The sequence below is a fragment of the Natator depressus genome, chromosome 6, assembly GCF_965152275.1.
Source record: "Natator depressus isolate rNatDep1 chromosome 6, rNatDep2.hap1, whole genome shotgun sequence".
In the NCBI taxonomy this organism is placed as follows: Eukaryota; Metazoa; Chordata; order Testudines; family Cheloniidae; genus Natator; species Natator depressus.
Window position 1 is genome coordinate 16,367,780 of NC_134239.1, and position 6,746 is coordinate 16,374,525.

Here is a 6,746-nt window from a genome sequence, read left to right on the forward strand (position 1 = left end):
ACTCTATCCCCATTCCTTACCTCTTTTTGCTTGCCTTTTTCCCCTCCCCACGATGCAGGATGTAGGGAAGGTCACTTGATTTGTATTATTGGAGCAAAGTTCTCAGCTGCGATCATGTCCCTGTGGTGCTGGGCACTGTACAGACAGTGAAAGACAGTCCCTGCACCCTGCAGCGCTAACATCCAAAACAGACCAGACAGCGGGTGAGAGGGGAAACAGGCAGAGACAAGTGACTGGGGCAAGGGGCTACAGTTGATCAGTGCCAAAGGCGGGATTAGAACCCAGATTGCCTGAGTCCCTCTCCCCTGCCTTGCAGTGAGTGGGTGATGGAATTTAGGATCTCCTCCTAAACACTGGGTCCAACAGTCTTGTTTCTATAACTAATCCCTGCCTGGGATTCCAGCTAGGGAAATTAGGCCCATAGTACAATAGGTGATTACACCTAGCTCTGGGGAGAGGTTTGGAAGGCCCTAGAGAGCTCTGCAAGGGGATACATTGTAACCAGAGCCCTGCTAGCATTCTGCACTGGGATGAAGGATTCTGCAGCATTTGAGTGTGCATGACTGCACAGCTGCCCTGCGAGACCCCCGAGCTGGCCCCCTCTCCTCCGCATGGGTCAGAGAGCAGGTCAGCCTCAGTGAGCTATAAATAGAAACTGACATTGTCCATTGGACTGCTCAGCTAGAGATCACACAACTACATAGGGGGAAATGCTGCACCCACCTCTGAAATGCAGCCACCGCTGGAGTGGAATGGGGCAGCTGTTTAACAGCAACACAGCTCAACAGGTTGGGACAGGAAGTGAAGGATCTTGGAACCTGTTGACACAGCAGAGAAAATTTAGGGAACAGCCCAACTGGAAAATGGCCAGAGGACTGGGATTAACACACCCCTGACCATGCAAACAGCACAGCAGGACTGTCAGCAAGCACAAGCAGATGGATGGTCAGTGTTCTCCTGTTTATATTTCAGTAGCACCTCGAGGCCCAACCGAGATTTGGACCGCATTGCACTAGACACTGTACGCATCATACAGAATAGTGCCTGCCTGGCAGCCCTTGCAGCCTAAACTGACCAGGGGGATAGCTCAGTGGTTTGAGCATTGGCCTGCTAAACCCAGGGTTGTGAGTTCAATTCTTGAGGGGGGCCATTTAGGGATCTAGGGCAAAAATTAGGGATTGGCCCTGCTTTGAGCAGGGGGTTGGACTAGATGACGTCCTGAGGTCCCTTCCAACCCTGGTATTCTACGATTCTATGACAAGACACAGGGTGGGAGGAGAGGAAGGGTTATTACTCCCATAAAGATGGGGAACTGAGGCACAGTGACTTGCCCAAGCTCACACAGGGAATAAATGACAGAGCTGGGAACTGACCCCACATCTTGCAAGTCTCAGTCCACTGCCGTATCCATTGGGCCCCCCTAAAATGGCATCCCCTGTTCCCCCTAAGCTGTGTGCATGTGTGTGCACACACAGATCTTAAACCCCGCTTGCGCTTCGGGGGCAGCTTTTTTTTTTTTTGCTTTGGTGGCAGCATCTGGATTTTGCTGGACTGTCTCCCATCCAAGTGCTGACTTGGCCTTGACCCTGCTTAGCTTATAAGAGCCAACAGAACACACAGGAGCCTAAGAGTTCAGTCCAATTCAGGCCCTGAACAGCATGTCAGGGAGATGCAGCATCCACACAAGAACCCATTCTTGTTTTGAATGGTGCTTTCTACAGTTAGTCGTTGCTCAGCTGTGCAGAATCTCTCTCTCTCTATAACAGGTGTGTCCAGCACAATGGGGCTTGGTCCCTAAGTGCCACTGCAATAAAACTGTTACTAAGGATAAACACTACTTAGCAAGCAAGCTGCTAAGTTCCTCCAGAATTCATTCCTACAAGTGACCTGCCAAGGAAACTCTTAATGGGGCTTTTGCCCTTTTCTAGCTTGTTTGCGATGGATAAAGGCCTGAAATTTTTCCTCATTGCCACTGGGTTTTGCACTAGAAATTCACATCTTGTCTCCCCTGGAAGACTCTATGGATCACTGAATAACAGGGTGGTTGGACAACATCACAGGTACAAAGGATGTGCCAATTGTGGAAGGGGTTTTTTATTTATTTATTCAGGCTGTTTAAAGCTCTATTTAATTCAACTGCCCTGCAAATATCTGGGCGAAAAGATAATTCAGTCCAATAAGAATTCAAAACAAACAGGCAACACGAAATTCCTTTCAGGCCCTCTTCTTACCATAAAACATAAAGGGCAAAAGCCCAAGTTTTATTCCCCCCCCCTTTAATGAGTAATACATGGAGGATTTGGGGCCTGATCCAAAGCCCAGTGGTTGAGTTCTGTTGAGTACAATGTCTCATAGAGAGCAGCATTTTCCAGTGTAAGGCACATCCCCTCATTTGTGTGCACATAAAGATCTGTCAAAAGAAAAGGAGTACTTGTGGCACCTTAGAGACTAACACATTTATTTGAGCATAAGCTTTCGTGAGCTACAGCTCACTTTATCGGATGCATGCCATCTGATGAAGTGAGCTGTAGCTCACGAAAGCTTATGCTCAAATAAATTTCTTAGTCTCTAAGGTGGCACAAGTACTCCTTTTCTTTTTGTGGATACAGACTAACACAGCTGCTACTCTGAAAGATCTGTCAGTTATCCTTCAGTGACTCAGTTTTCATTTAAAATAAAGGGGAAGTGACCAACTATTGTTGCAAAGAAAACCTCCAAACAATGATCTGTGCATAACTGATGCAGCAATAAGTGCCTGAGTTTGCAGAGAGCCTGAAACAAGTGCTCTGAGATGTGACTGCTCCTGTCATTTCAAAAGGCACTCACTCAGATGCTACTAATGATGCTTTAAATGTCAATATCACTAATTCACTGCTTAAAGCACATAAGGAAGGAGAGGAAGCATCACATTAACATCAACAGCAATGTTTCACAATGCACAGAGAGTGCATGCATTGAAGATGCATGCATTAAGATGTGTAGCTAAGATGTATGGCAGAGCTGAAGTGGGGCCACAACTGGTTTTATTTTCCTAAGGGGGAGGAGGACCTCAGTTCCAGTCATTCAGGAAACTACAGAAATGATCTTACACCAAGCAACATGCATAGCAACCATGAAGAAAACAGGTCAAAAGTCACCATGGGGAGGGAAATGTAATGATCAAAAGCCAGAGATAATAAAACAAAAACAAAAAAACAGGCTGAGAGCAACCTGACTGTCTAGGCACAGAATCCAGACTCAGACTTTTCAAAGGGTCATGGTCCACTTTTTTCTGTCCCTAAACATAGTTTTTCTAAATAAAGACGTTTCCCAATATGGGCTTTTTAATAGTAGATTCTTCAAAGACACAGTGGCAGGGCAGATCTGGCTGAACATTTCAGATTTGTAAAACCAAACCTGCAAGCTTTTATAGAAACTTGTGTTTCAGAAACACCACCTATGTCTCCGTCTGCTCATCAATCTTGGTTAGGTGATATGCACATGGGCTTTTTAAATGGAGATTCTATTTTGAGGGGCCTATTTGGGGGGTTACTCATTCATATTAGAGTAGAGCCCAAAGGCCTCAGCCAAGATCAGTACCCCATTGTGCTACGAAGCAGTAATTGTATAGCTACACTAGATAGTGTTTGCCCAGAGACCAGGCCCTATGCATGTGGCTCACTGTACAGAGGCACAAGAATCTGCTGACCTAACAGATCTAGGGGACTGGTTCCTTTCTGCCCACTGCTGCAGAGCCAAGAAACTGCACCTTGTTCCTCCAGGCTCAAGCGCCTCTGTTGGGTAACTGGGGACAGCTCCTGCTATGTAATCAACTCTTTGTGAGTGTATAAGTGATCAGGAATGGTTAACCCCACTCTCAGACAGCCTGGATCACAGCCGAGGTGCATTAAAGGGGGCAAGTGGAGTGAGGTAGCAGGTTCTAAACCACTGCAGGAGATGGGCTATCAGAATAGACAGGAACAAAGATCTGATGAGTTTGCCATCACTTATAGCCACCAGAGTAGATAGGACCAAGAGTCTGATGCAGTGTGGCACCAGATCGGATACCAGACTAGAAAGGATCGCTGGTCTAATCCAGAGTGGTGAGAGCCAGAATACCAACCTGGAGGGGATAAGCAGGCTGAACTAGCATGGAGTACTCCTGTGTTCCAAAGAGTCACTTTATAATATTAGAGATACCAGGTGGGTGAGGTAACATCTTTTATTGGACCATCTTCTGTTGGTGAAAGAGAAACTTTTGAGCTTACACCGAACTCTTCTTCAGGGCTGGGAAAGGTACTCAGTGTCACAGCTAAATACAAGGTGGGACAGATTGTTTAACACAAGGACATGGGCGGCGGGTATTATAGGCAAGGGTTAGCTGTGCCTTCCCAAACAGCCTAGCGTGGCCCTGCCCACACTCTGCCCCCAAGGCCAGGCCCCCCTCCTGCAGTTCCCGCTCTGCCTTGGCTGACCTGCCTCCAGCAGGGAGTCAGAGGGGCTGGTGCTACTGCGGCTGCGCTGCCTGGCCTCCCGGAGCTGGCCGTGGCGCCCGGAGCACCGGGGCTGGAGGTGGTGCCACCCGGAGAACCAGGCCTGGGGCCTCACCTCCCCAGCAGCCCGGCACTGGGGCTGCCGTGGGGGTTCTCTTGGCTCCCGGGGAGGGGTGGGGAGGGAGGCAGAAGAGGAGGGGCCAGGGGCTAGGCTCCCCAAACAGCCGGGTCACTGGCCACCCACGCACAAGAAGTTATCACAAAGGACCATTCAAGGTGAAGTCGGCAGTTAACACCTCTGCAGTTATAGGACAAAAATGGGAGTTAGTGAGTTACAGATTGTTGTAATGAGCCACAAAGCCAGTGTCTTTATTGAGTCCATGATTTTTAGCATCTAGCAAAGTTATAAATGTAAGCTCCCAGGCTCATCCTTCGAAGGCATCGTGAAAATTTCCTTTGAGGGTGAGGACAGAGGGGTCAGCTATGGAGAGACCACTTTATGAAAAGTGTTCACCGAGAGGAGAGATAGTGTTTGCCAAAAGGAAAGATTGTGTTTTTGTCTTTTATCGTTTTTCTGTGTGAGTTCACGCGTGTGTGAGTTATATGGATTAGGGTAACATCTATAGTGCCAGAAGAGATCACGGTCCCAAAGTACAGAGTGCTGCACGTACTCATAGTAAGAGAGAGTCCCTGCCCACACTCTAATAGCAAAGACAGACAAATGGAGAAAGGAAAGATCATTATCCCCATTTTACAGGCAGGGAATGAAGACCCAAAGAGACTAAGTAATTGGGCTGTGGTTACATGGGCAGTCAGTGAAGTGGAACCCAGAGCTGCCAAGCCCCAGCTAGTGCTGTAACCACTAGACCATCCTGCCCTCTGCAGAATCACTTTTGCCCAGTGGATTGTTTCATTAGCTCAGGGAAGAAACACTGGCTACTCTGCGGCCTGACACACATGCCTCCAGATCTGCTGTCACGCATTTCCCATGGGAGATGCTAACAGCAGGGTCCCTGGCCTCACGCTCCTGCCAGTGTGCAGAAAGGTACTGGAGCACAATGGGCCAGCTGAGCTGCTCAGAGTTTGTTCTTTATTTTATTCACAAGCGAAGAGACTGGAGGGAGATGGGCTTCTGTGAAATCAGTTCAGTTTGATAGACAAAGCTATTATCTCAGCCACATGGGGACCTAGACTGAGGTACTGGGGTGAATCCACAGAGCAGACAATGCAAAGTGAGCCAGGACTATGTTAGGGCAGGAGTTCTGGCACCTTCTCTGAAGCATCTGCTGCTGGCCAATGTCAGAGAGAGGAACACTGGTCTCAATGGACCACGGGTCTGAGCCAATCTGATGATCTCAGTGTTTCTAATCGCAGAGATATTTACACTTGCTCATGCTACTGGGAATTGTTGGCAGAGCTTCCAACCTGGAGGGGACAGCCTTTTCAGGCATCTCATCATGGGAGCACACTGCTCCTCTGCCCCACTGGCAGCAGACTGAACCCAAGAAATTCATCCCACATAGCTTGGCATGAGACAGCCAGAACAGCAAACCAAGAAGCAGGGCAAGGTGGGAAGCCCCTTAATAGGTGCAAAAAGGTAATTGTGAAGCTGTCCTTTTAATTCTATAAAAAATCCAGGGATTCATTGTCAGGATCATTCCCATGGTAACTTTAACACTGCTCTACAGAGGGGATGGACACATTCTAGAAAGGTCTCCAAGTCTTACCTTTCCCTTGAGTATTTGGGTAATGTTGGAGCACCATATGCTTAGGTACATGCCTAGATCTGTAAGAGGAGCATGCCCAGTAATGCCTTCAAAACACTCTGCAAGAGGCAAAGCCCACAATCCTCAGTACATAGACAAATCTGAGATGACTGTCTTTAAAGTGCGCACACAGAAGAATGCATCTGGGAAAGGTTCTCTCCTCTTCCCCCAGAAACTGATCGATCCACTCAGCTGTTCAGCTCTGTCCAACTCCCCCTGCAGACTGTGTGTGAGCTGAGACAAGCAGGGGAAAGTTTAAAGCCCAAAGGATCGTTTCTGGACAACGGTCAAAGCAATGGAGAACAGGGATGTGGAGTGAGAGTTCCCTGTGGAGCATAGCAGGGACATGGCTCCTGTAGCAATGGCCCACAGCACTATAAATCAGCCCCATGGCAGAACAAAGGGACAAGGAGAAGGCAGGAGCCAGACCTTTCCTCTTGGACTCTTACTTTATTTGGTAAAACTCAGAAACCAAACCACAGATATTTCACTTTCCTGACCTTTCCTC